General features: G+C 40.3%; 1 protein-coding gene across 1 annotated transcript in view; it reads right to left on the bottom strand.

Moving 5' to 3' along the window:
- The window catches only part of GHR (growth hormone receptor), a 91,504-nt gene extending 80,442 nt beyond the window's left edge, over positions 1-11,062 (bottom strand). Inside the window, exon 1 of the mRNA XM_035889490.1 lies at positions 10,984-11,062. The gene's annotated coding sequence lies outside the window, so the exon portion shown is untranslated. The remainder of the gene's footprint in view (positions 1-10,983) is intronic.
- Between the last annotated feature and the right edge of the window lie 1,282 nt (positions 11,063-12,344).

Genomic DNA, 12,344 nt, shown 5'->3' with positions numbered 1-12,344 from the left:
TGCACGGCTTGATGCAAACTTGAGCATTATTAGAAGGTACACCATTATGAAAAAATAAAACTATGGAACCGAGGCGATTTTATATTATTAATTAGAGCTCCATGTAAGTTATAATTTATAATAGTTAACAATAGTTAATATTTTATAATCATTTTAAGTATTAAAATTGAAAATGGAATCTATTAAAATAATTGCTCACTTTGGATTTAGAAAAATTTATCAGTTTTTTTCCTAAATAAGCTTTTAATTTTGGAATAGAGACCATATGAAAGCTTCATTTTAACACCAAATTTATTTGTATCCCCATTGTAATACTTTTACCAGAGCTGATTTCTTTATCCCATGGATAGACATGTAGCTATTACTCTGATTTAAACTGCCTTTAAACTGGTAACAGGCTGTGCTGGTTTTGGCTGGGACAGAGTTAATTTTCTTCATTGTAGCTGGTATGGGGCTCTGTTTGGGGTTTGTGCTGGGTACAGCGTTGGTAACACAGGGATGTTCTAGCTGTTGCTGAGCAGGGCTTACACAGGGTCAAGGCCTTTTCTGCTCCTCACCCCACCCCACCAGTGAGGAGGCTGGGGGGGCACAAGAAGCTGGGAGGGGGCACAACTGTGACAGCTGACCCCAACTGGCCAAAGGGATATCCCACACCATATGATGTCATGCTCAGCACATAAAGCTGGGGGAAGAAGAAGGAAGGGGGAGACGTTCAGAGTCACAGCCTTTTGTCTTCCCAAGTCACCATTAAGCATGATGGAGCCCTGCTTTCCTGGGGATGGCTGAGCACCTGCCTGTCCATGAGGAGCAGTGAATGAATTCCTTGTTTTGCTTTGCTTGCACACATGGCTTTAGTTTTCCCTATTAAAGTGTCCTTATCTCAACCCACAAGTTTTCTCACTTTTACCCTTCCACTTCTCTCCTCCATCCCACCAGGGGATGCGAGCAAGTGGCTGTGTGAGGCTTGGGTGCTGGCTGGGGTTAAACCATGACACAGGCCAAATGGTTATCAGTTCTTGCATGTGATTAAGGAGCCCTTCAATGAATCCAGAATTTGGACACTGCTCTGGGCTTGTACTGAAAGCTGTTCTAGGTTAAAACAGCTATAAAGTCATACTCCAAGAACTGGGCTACGAAGTCCAAGGAAGGCTGTAGCACATGGTGCATCAATTCTTTATTTATAATAAAATCTGTTATGCACTGGCAGCAGTAACCTAATGGACTAGGTACACAGAAGGAGGATCTCAGCTGTAAGCTGTAAGTAGATCATCTCTGTCAGAATACAATTGCTAAAAGAGAATTGAAGTTACAGTCTTAAGTTTCTGTCTACTGCATAGATAGAAAATTTTGATCCTGGAATTCCAAGACTCAATTGCTGCGTTTATCTATCAGACTCCAAAACACATTAGAGCAGCAAAATAGATCCATGTCAGCTGAAAGAAATTACAACATTTAGCTGCTATTGCACAGATGTGAATTGCTGAGCTGATACTCAACTTTACAGGTACTTGTATCATTATGGAAGAGGATCCAGGCCTGTTTATGAGATTGGTAATTTTTTCAGGCCATAAACACTTTTCTCAACTACAGTGGTAATTTTTCCTAGGCTTTTTCTTCTTTATTTTTAAATTAATACCTAGATAACAATAATCCAAAAGACAAAATTCAGCTCTTTGCTTTGCTATTTGTACAATCAACTGCAAAGGGAGAGAATTTCTCTATATGAGCAAAAAGTATATTCCAGTTTGTTTGAAGAAGTATAATGCATTAATTTAATGTCACATATTATGACAAGAAAGGAAAAAGAAATGCCTGAGTCTGTATTTAGAATCAACCCTCTAGGAATCTGTACTAAAAATGTAGTTTTACTCAAAGAAAAACATTTAATTGAGCTAATTATTCACACTTTACATAAAGAGATTAAATGATATTTCCAGTGCTGTAAAACATTTCTGTGCCAGTATAAAAGTAAGGAAAAAAGAAACCAAACCAAACCAAACCAAACCCCAAAAGTCTTCAGTGTCTTGCTAGTGTTAACATCAGCAGTGTGGTCCCAATCCAGCAAAGCAGATAAAGACATCTGATTTTAAGCAGGCAAGGTTATATATTTAAGATGAGAACATGGCTAAGTAATTTTCCTCACACAGCCAGAGTGCTTAGCACCTTGCAGAAATTATGAAGAAATGATGAAGCACAGGAATCACAGTGGAAAGCAACCTATGCAACTTTACTAGGAGTTTAGGCTGGAACATGAGGAAAAACAAACAGCATTTTTCGCATGCTTAGTATTAAATAACATGTTATGTGCTCCTGGATCACCAATGCAGAGCAGCCAGTTCTACTGTTCCAGTTGGCACTTTCTTTGCAAGCCTTCTCCTGTGTGCTAGTTATCTGCATAACACTCAAATTAAAAAGCATACTACCCAGTACTTGGGCAAATACAGTCAGTTAGGTTTCAGCACACATTATAAATCAATCTGCATCTGATCTCTTGCAGCTTTTCTGTAACATGAAAATGCTGCTCCCCCTGATCTCCTGAAATTGCTCTTTGATGTCCAAAAGGCATGTCTGGGATTAGAAAAAGTTGACGATGCTCTGTTAAAAAATGCTCGGCCATAACCAAACCCTGTTTCACCTGAGGTCAGCAGGAGCTTCATCGTTTTGAAACAGGGGTTGGCTGTAGCTGAGCATTTTTGAACAAAGCATCCTCAACTTCTTCTCATCACCTTGAACCCAAACATGCCTTCCAGACATCAAACAGCTATTTCAGAAAAGCAGGGGGAGCAGGGTTTTCATTTTATATAGTATATATATATATATATAAAAAAAATTTCTTCCAGGAAAAACATCTTCAAGAAGCTGTAAAATTTAAGTTCAAGACTTTGGTATTTCTCTCAGACTAACAGAACTACTTAACAGTCCATTACCATGGGACAAATTAATTACATGTTTTAATCGCATGCTAGATTATTCATGTGCTCCTAATCAGATTAAAGACTACACAACAAAGCCTGTATGGCATTTAGGAAGTCATTAATTTAAATAGCGGATTAAGTGAAAGCTGTTAAATGACAAAGGACTTTAGCAGCATTTCTAGATGGCCACTCGTGACTCGTGACTCGAGTACTCACATATTTACTATCAGCTGGTCAACATACAAAGATTACTCAGCTTGTGTCATGGTTTAACCTGGCTGGCAACTAAGCACCACGCAGCCGCTCGCTCACTCTCCCCTCCCTCACTGGGATGGGGGAGAGAATTGGGAAGAAAAAAAAAAAGGTAAGAACTGTGGGCTGAAATAGAGACAGTTTAATAAGAGGGAAAAAAATAGTAATAATGAGAATGGTAAGAGAATATACAGAATATACAGAACGAACGATGCACAATGCAATGGCTCACCATCCACTGACCCAGCCCCAGCCCGTCCCGAGCAGTGATCACTCTTCCCCCCCTCCGACCAACTAACCCCCCCGAGCATGACGTTATGGTATGGAATAGCTCTTTGGTCAGTTTGGGTCAGCTGTCCTGGCTGTGCTGTACTCCCAGCTTGTTATGCACCTGGCCGAGCAGGAGAAGCTCAAAAAGTCCTTGAGCAGTCTAGGCACTACTTGGCAACAACTAAAAACATCAGTGAGTTATCAACATTCTTCTGGTACTAAATCCAAAACACAGCACTATGCCAGCTACTATGAAGAAAAGTAACTCTATCCCAGCCTAAACCAGGACAGCTTGACAGAAGGTGTAACAGTAAACAGTGCATTTTGAATTGGGTGCAATGTCCTGAAGTTTGTATCATTTTAAGACTTATACTCATTTCATTTGAATCTGTAATTTACAGATTGAAGCTAACTTTAAATCTTGTTTAAGCCAATGTGTAGAGTTAGCATAAGAGCACATCTATTCAACACAGCTGTTTTTCAAAACAATTGCAAGTAAAATTCTCTGTTTAAGTTCTCTGTTAATGAGAAACAGTATGATTGCAACTGCTTTCCATGTGTTCCTCTGTAAGATCATACCAGCATCGTTTGCTGGCCCTGTTCTCTGCTGATTTGGTGCTTTAAGTCCATACGCATCTGAACATATAAACTGTGGGCACCTACCAAAAAGTGAATGTACTGCATTCAACAACTGCATAAACTGCTGTGTACAGCCACATACAAAGATTTTGAGCCAGATCCTTTCAGTGTGATGTTCAAAGAGATGCTGAACGAGACTAGCAAGGGGAGAAAATTATTCAATATTTTTAAATGCAGCATTGCCAGAACAAGTTTTCATGAGGTAAGCAATAACTTGTCAAGAAAAGCTGATCTCTGTTCAAACCTTTCATAAAATCTTAAAAAGTCAGTTAACTTCTGTCTCCACTTGCATTGGCAAGACCTGGAAATTAAAATACCCAACTTTTAAGTTTAAAGTATGTTTTGATTAAGCATCTCACATGCAAAAATAGACTATGTCCATACTTACCAAAGTGGCTTAAAAACACATCAGCATTTTTATATACTACCCAAACAGGCTCTCTAGAACCTTTACACTGAACCAATCAGTTCTGACACACATCTTTATGATACAGCTTTTGATGGCACCTTTTAAGCCAAGAGCCACAGGGTGGATGCTTCTAAGTTACTGTTTTAATTGGAGATTTTTCCAAGGTTAGTGTGTCCAGTATTTCCAGATACAGAGAGACAAATCAGCTCATTTCACTAGCTGAATTTATTCAAAGTCAATGTAATGTATATACAGGGTACACTGCTTTAAGGACTTCAAGCAACTTTTCTTCCAGATCACATTTTGAATCATCATGGCATTATTTTAGCCATTTCAGTTATCACAGGTCCTGAAACAATTCTTCACAAGGAAGGAATAGAAGTGGGGTTTGGTTTGTGTGTGTGCACTTGCACACACTGAACACACACACGTGCACACACACATGTTGGCGTTTTGCTGAAATGTGAAGGTGTAACTTTACTGGTATTCATCTGATTATTTGTACCCCCTTGAGAGAAGGAGGCTCCATCCTATGAGGCAGGTGAGTGCAGGGTAGAAGACAAAGCATCTGATGAGGAAGAAGTATGGGAAGCCTTGGGGAAGGCCTTTTTCCCCCACTGGTGAGGTCAGAGGATACGTGACACAGCTGGGAGCCTGAGCCTTCACTCACCACTACCACAAGTATTGCTGAGACTCAAACCCATTTCATGAGGGCTATTCACAAAAATAAATCCCATACCAACCTAGACCTCAGGACTTGTATTAGACACACAGCACAATAAAACTGAGCAGACTGAAGGGGAGGACATCACACCGTAGCCACAGAGTTTTGTAAAACCCTGCTGGGGGCTCTCCTGGTCTAGCACAATACCCACCTCCTCTGAAGCCTGACCAGCAGTCTTGCCTCAGCACCCATTTCTGTACGGAAATAGGGAGCAAGGCTGCTTGCACAGGAGTCTGTCAGCAAATCCTTACAAACTGTCTCTCTCCCTTTAATCAGCACCTCAGTAACCATCCCACTCAACACTGGGCCCTGTGGACCACACTCCAGTCTTTTTAGTCTCACCTGCGTGACCATGTGTGGAATCTGTTGGTGTAGAAAGGAAAGAGTATGACTGTTCCTTTTTGTGGTTCTTACACTGAATAACTTTAATATCACAGGGAACTTTAGTTTTGGAGAGATAAAAGGCTTCCATTTTTAGAAAAACCTTACCATATAAAAAAAGATATTTTTTTTAAGAAGACATTAACAATATCATCTGCTCCTAAAATACATATGATATGTATAATCACACTTGAATCCTGCGTAAGCAGCCACATTCACATCATAAGCATGATGAGACTTACTGCTCTTAGGTTCTACTACAAAGTGTATGGCAGCATTAGATAAATCACTTCTGCATAGATTATAATTTTCCCAATATTACAGAAAACTGTGGAATATCACAGTAGATGGAGCTTTGAGTTTTGAATTGCCCTGGTACATAAATTAGTCCTGATTTTTAGCTCACTTACTGCATAGAAGTTTTTCTTCAGCACTTAGCCTCATAACAGGTGACTGGACTCATACACTAAAAAGAATAATGACTTGGTATAGTTCATTCAGCGGAGGTATTTTTCTGTTGCTGCTTTCAGAAGCTTTAAAAGTGGTGATCTGCAAAGATTTTTGACAGCTTACCAATCAGTTAGCTCTGAATACAAATTGATACAGAGTGCTTTAATCACATATAAAAAACGCCCCAGCCCCTCCAAGTCTCTAGTCCTTTCATAGCTTAGAAAGTGAATCCAGATGTCAGCTGTTCTATGGGTTGCAGAGGACAATGAATTGCAGGATTACTCGGTGGTCTATAAATTAGTTTCTTGGCTAAGAAGGGTCTAGTTTTGGCTGGCCTGGAATTAAGTTTTTATCTCCCTAGGAGAGCAGGCTTTCTTCCAGTCTCAGACACGCTCTATGGTAGACATGAAATTCACGGAAAAAGGACATACTGTGGGTCAGCCAGGTTTCTCCTGAGTAGCTCAGCTGGTAGGGGGCTACCCAACAGCCATACCCTTACGGAGTAGTAAAGTCCTCAAAATGTAGAGCTTGCAGTTGTGGTTTAATTTCCCCGTGTATTTTTGTTCCACATTCGAGGAAAGGTGTTTTTTTAAGTCTTAATTGAAATATGTGCATTCCTTTGATATAGATACTTGTTCTAGATCTTGCTACAGATACTGCTAGGTATACTTATATACGTATTTGATAAAGGATCTAGAGAACAGTTTCGAGCCTGAAAAGTTTAAGTATCATACTGCAGATACATTAGGAAACTCGCACCATGTGGTGTGTGATTTTTTTTAGCAACTATCTTATTTGAAACAACCCAGTAGCTATTTTTTTCAAGAAGAATTTGTCCTGATGGGAGTAGTACATTTAATTTACTGATGTGGCAGAAAGTCATCTGATATGGTAACAAGCAGCTGTTACTAGGAGCTGTAGCACAAATTAACGGCGCTGGTGGTATAGCTTTACAGAGAAACATCTGAAAAAGAGAACTAGCATTTCTTTCTTTAATGAAAATTGGATTCTTTAAGTAGGTTTTTATTTACAGCACATAGTTCATAAACCAGATCTAGCCCATGAAACGATGTCATCCAGCCTGCGTCACTTCTGCCTGGAAGAGGTGAGAAATGGCTTTCAAAGCCATGAAGGCTCCCCGAACCCTCCAGCATTTTCTGCTAGCCACAGCCCAAAGGAGAGCTTGGCTTCCTCCCGCTGCCATCGGCACAGGGAGGTATGGGCAGCTGTGCTTTTCCATACCCGTGCTCCCCTCCTTTCCTTTTTCCTATTTCTTGATGTCTCCTAGGGATGGAAGTAGGAGGGCAACTGCCTCCATGAGGAACATAGATTGGAAGGGGAGAGATTGCTCACACAGTGTGGTGAAAGGGATGAGCCGCTTCCCCTGGGAGAGGGCACGGAGGTGGATGTTGCTGCACTAACAGCGGGGCCATTGGGCTTGGCCCTTCCAAAATCCAGATTTACTTCCTGCATACTGCTGCAAAGACTGGACTGTATGGACATATTTTTACTAGTCACTCATAATAAACCCTGAGGTAGCATGCACAGCATACAACTTTATTTGCTGGAGGGCATTTTTAAAGCACACCGAGCCATGTGTGGGAGGATTGGTTTCCACAGATTTATCCAGCATGATTCTTCTCACTGGTTCAGTGTCGTATATTCAGTTTGGAAAATCTGTTTTTCACAAATAATTCTCAAACAGGGTATTTATGAAATACTTTACTCAGAAACAAGAGCCAGAATAAAAGTGCCTACCAATGACTGTGGAGTACTGTCTTTAAAAGAAAAAAGCCAATTACATAAGTACTTTCAGTATTTTAATGTTAGCATTCCTAGTTTTCTTTCTATTTTATGCACAGTAGTTAATAAAATATGACTGCCTGTAGCCCTTTGCCAGGATGTAACACCTGGCTTTACCAGACTTGTTCAAACTGAATCTCAACTTTGATTTAAAATTTGCAGTAACATATGACTCAACAGCAGCAAAATTTAACTCAATTTATTTAACAGCAAATTAAATTGTCCTACTGATGACTGTATCATTAAATGCTAAAAAGCAAACCCTTCAAATTGTATGATGAACTGATAAAACAAAAGTATGAGGAATAGCCAAAAAACTAAAAAAAAAAAAAAAAGTGATTTTTTTTTTTGTTTTCCACTTAAGTATATATGTCTGATCTATTCATAACAATATCAGTTAAAGGATTTGGATCGGGTCCCAGTCACAAACTAGCAGACATAACCCACACATGGTTGATACCTACTTTGTGGTAGCCTAACATCACCAAACAAGTTGCCTGATGAGAAAAATATTACAGCATGTTGGTATTAAACCAAGGGGTAAATTTATTGCATTATTGACATTTTCACTCTCGGCAAGTTCTTCCCTGAATATAAAAGGCTGTTCCAAAGGAGAAGCCCTGTGTTGCTGTAAGTTTTTTCCAAACTGTGGAGGAACAGTCAATTTTATTTCCATGCTCTTAGCTTTTCTCAGGCTCTCGCAGCACCACAAATGGTTTCTGTACTCCATATGTTGTATTCCACAGCAAGCAACTTAGCAGAGCTTTATTTAAAGGAAGGAGAGGTGTGCTGACCTGGTAGCTGGATAAGTGTTAACAGCTAAAGAAATTACGGTTACTGGAATATTTTACAGCAGTTATTTTACAAACATCTCTGCTACTTTTGGCCAGATATTAAATTTTTTTCCAGCACATTCAGCAGAACTACCAGCACTGTCAAAATCTATTTAAAGCTGTGTTTCGTGTTATCTTCCATTGGGATTGTAAATGTCAATGCAGCACAAATTACTCTCGCCATATCTATGGGTCACTTTCAGTATCCCGGACTTGAAATAACAAGGCATCTGTTTAATTTTTATTTTTTAAGCCACACATTCATTTAGGATAAACAAAAACCTCATTCAGAGTAGAACACTTTATTAATCGCAGCCTAGAAAATGTGCAGATGAACATCTCCCACTGCGCATAATGCATTAAATGTCTCAATTTCACAGAAGAGCTGAACAGTAAACTTGCCTCCAGATGACTGAGTCTGGGGCTGGTATTGCCAAGCATGTACAAACATATGAAGGCTAAGCCATTAATTGATCTACAAGGGGACAGTTATCACATTTCCAGTTCTTAATCTAAAACTAACTTGGCATAGGTAATTACAGACATATAATTTTCAAGATATCCGGTCAGCATAATCTCCCCCCCCCCCATGATCACATTATCCTTGGATTAAGTTAGTTGCTCTTCCCTGTGCCAAAATGCTCTTCATCTCTAGTTAGTGGAAAATACCAAACGAAAAAGCAACACAGAAATTATTTTTGCCACCCAGCGATCCACTATCGATTTCCAAGCCCAGGGTCACACTTAAATGGTTTGAACTCTCCCCGGGTAATATGGCATCAATAATACCACATCAGATATGACAGGCACTGTGTGAGTAACAGCATTTCCTAAGGATCGGGATGCTTTGGTCCCTTCTGGAAGTTAAGGATTATTAACCTTCATTTACAAATAGGAAACTGAAACACAGTGAGGTTACAGAGGGTGGCCGAACCCCTGAGTGAGCCCGAGGGGGAGCTTGGAAGCAAGGCCAGACCCTGTCTCCAGGCTGTGTGCTCCCAGTGCTGGGCACACTTCTTGCTCTGCTGCTACAGAGGAATCGGGGACAGGCAGCTTAGCTAGAGATCGACCAGCTCGGTGGGCATGGAAAGTCACGAAAACAGAGCACAGAAGCAGCTTTCTGTGAGGCTGTGTTGCCAAGCTTCAGCTATAAAATGAGAGAAGTCCTTCATAAATTGCTTTTCAGGTGTGCTTAACTCTGTATGAGAAGGCACGATAACCACAACAAAGAAGGCTTTGGTTGAGGAGGTCCCTAATGACTCTAAGTTATGCCTACTTTACAAGCATTTCTACAAGTAACTTTTCGCTATTCTGACCTTATTTTCTTAGTGGAATTGGTATATCTTTAGACAAGTCTCCCAAGCAGAGATCCGTGGTGCAATGAATGCATCTAGAGTTCTACCATCTGGTTTCAGAAACATTAAAAACACGGACACAGGGTGGCAAGTTCTACCTGTTGTTATCACAACCAAAGCAAAAAATCTCTAGAATTTCCCTTCTATTTAATGACATTACATTTATGTACTCTGAGACAGGAATAGCCAGTTAAGTCTCATAAAACTGCTACAGTACACAGATAGCAGCTGTGAAGTCTCACGCAGCCATTTAGCACCAGGTAACAGCTTTCCAGTTCCATGGCACCAGCAACCGTAGGTCCAAATCCCTTACACCACAGTGTGTACCTGTGATGCTTGACTCAAATTTACCCCACTGTAATCTGGTTAAGCTTTCAATAATATACCCCTGATATGAATTAGACCCAATACATACATTCAAATTAGATGTCATTTATACCAGGATTTATCTACAACGTCCTGATAGGCATTTTCACGCTCTCTCTCCCTGGAAAAACACAGATTTTTGATTTTTTTTTTTTTTCTTTTTCCAAAAGTCAGGCAATTAATACTTTAAATAACATTATAAGTGAGAAATGGTTCATTAAAATACAGTATCCTAATTTTTCTCTGACAAGGAAAAATGTTTTTTAAGCACTTCTACCAGTTACCAAGCCCTTTGTCTCAAAAGCTGGCTGCTAGAGATTGGCTGAAATGGGCTTGAAGCCATCAATTTACATCAGGATTGAATTTGACAGCCTTAATTCAACTATCTCTATTGTTTGGGGTAGTAAAATACGATGATTGGATCTCAATCAGCATTTTGTATACGGCATATTATCATTATCACCTCCTGTAGGAACGGATCCTGGGAGCTGTGAGGATTATCTGCAGAGTGCTACAGGATACTATCGATCGCTGTGCTTAGCCAACATGAAGTCACTTGCAGGTAAGATAAAGGTTATCACACTACCTCAAATGTCAGCAGGGGACGGATGATGCTTCACGCCTCTCTCAGCTCAACTGCAAATCGTGACCTTCTCCAGCCATCCCAGCACCTACACAAAATCAGGGGAAACAGAGATGAGAGATGAGTTCTGGAACGGCGAAGGTCACTGGCGGCGGGAAGGCGATGTAACAGAATCCGCGCGGGCGTCCTGGCCCCGTCACCCCCAGGGAAGGCCACCGGCCGGGCGGTCGCCGCAGCGGCCCCAAGCCCAGCACCTGGGCTTCTCACTCAAACAGCAGCAGCTGCCCGAAACCCCTTGGCTCGCCGGGGGCTTGCCAAGCCGCAAGATCCCACGCTAACCTTGACATTAGAGGGCACCGACACAGATTTAAATGCCAAAGAGTAGTCAGGGTGACTGGTCAAGACTCAATCCCCAATGTGCATCTGCGGTGGAAATGGAAATCAGCTGGACTGGGAAGCAAACTCTGAATCACCAAGAAGAGGGTGTGGATGAGCAGCACCTCACTCCTCCTACTTTAGACAATAAATTACAGCGTAGGAACTTATAAACTGGTAATTTTAAGAAAGTAACATCTCCTTTTTCTCTAAAGGGACAGTGTGCAAGTCTCAGGAAGATGGCATGCTGTTAAAAAAAAAAAAAGTACGTCACTTGTTATGTTCAGAATTCCTAAGCACATTATCACTTCTATGATATTTGGCACAGCCGCAGCATCTAAAATGGTTTTGAATTAGTCGTAGTTCTATATTTAAATAAAAACAACGTTAATTCAACATGGAAGGTTACTTCTTCCCAAGGATGCCAGTAAGCTTTTTTTTAAGCATTTTAAAAAGTCAGCCATGATGCCCACATTAACTGAATAATTCATAATAATTTTGTTTTTAGTGGGTGGGGCTATGAAAAGAAGACTGGATTTCACAGTACTGGACTCTTTAAATAACCAGGAAAAGAAGGCAGTCTGCAAAACCCCACAAATAACATCTAAAGAAATGCTGTATACATTCAGACTGAATGCCTAGGGACACACTGCCCTAGCCTTAACAAGAAGAAAGCAGTATTTTAAGAGAGTTTTCATTGACTGAGTACTAGCACTGGCTTAAGAAAGAGCAGCGGGAATGCTGATTTGTACCCATACAATTTTCTTCCTCTTATGTCTATCATTTTAATGTACATCCCTAAACAACAAATAATGGAAAGAAAAATGTGATTGTGAGTGAAAATTTCATCATATTTCTCAGGAATGCTTCTTCAGTGCAATGTGTAAAAGGCTAAGTGTCACCTCTGTATTAATATTAAAAAAAAAAAAAAAAGACAACAAAACACACGCCCCCAATTACCAAAAGAGAAAATCCTTGAACTGAACAGA

Source organism: Egretta garzetta, unplaced genomic scaffold (assembly GCF_000687185.1).
Source record: "Egretta garzetta isolate BGI_Z169 unplaced genomic scaffold, ASM68718v1 scaffold712, whole genome shotgun sequence".
In the NCBI taxonomy this organism is placed as follows: domain Eukaryota; kingdom Metazoa; phylum Chordata; class Aves; order Pelecaniformes; family Ardeidae; genus Egretta; species Egretta garzetta.
This window is presented reverse-complemented; position numbering and strand designations above follow the sequence as displayed.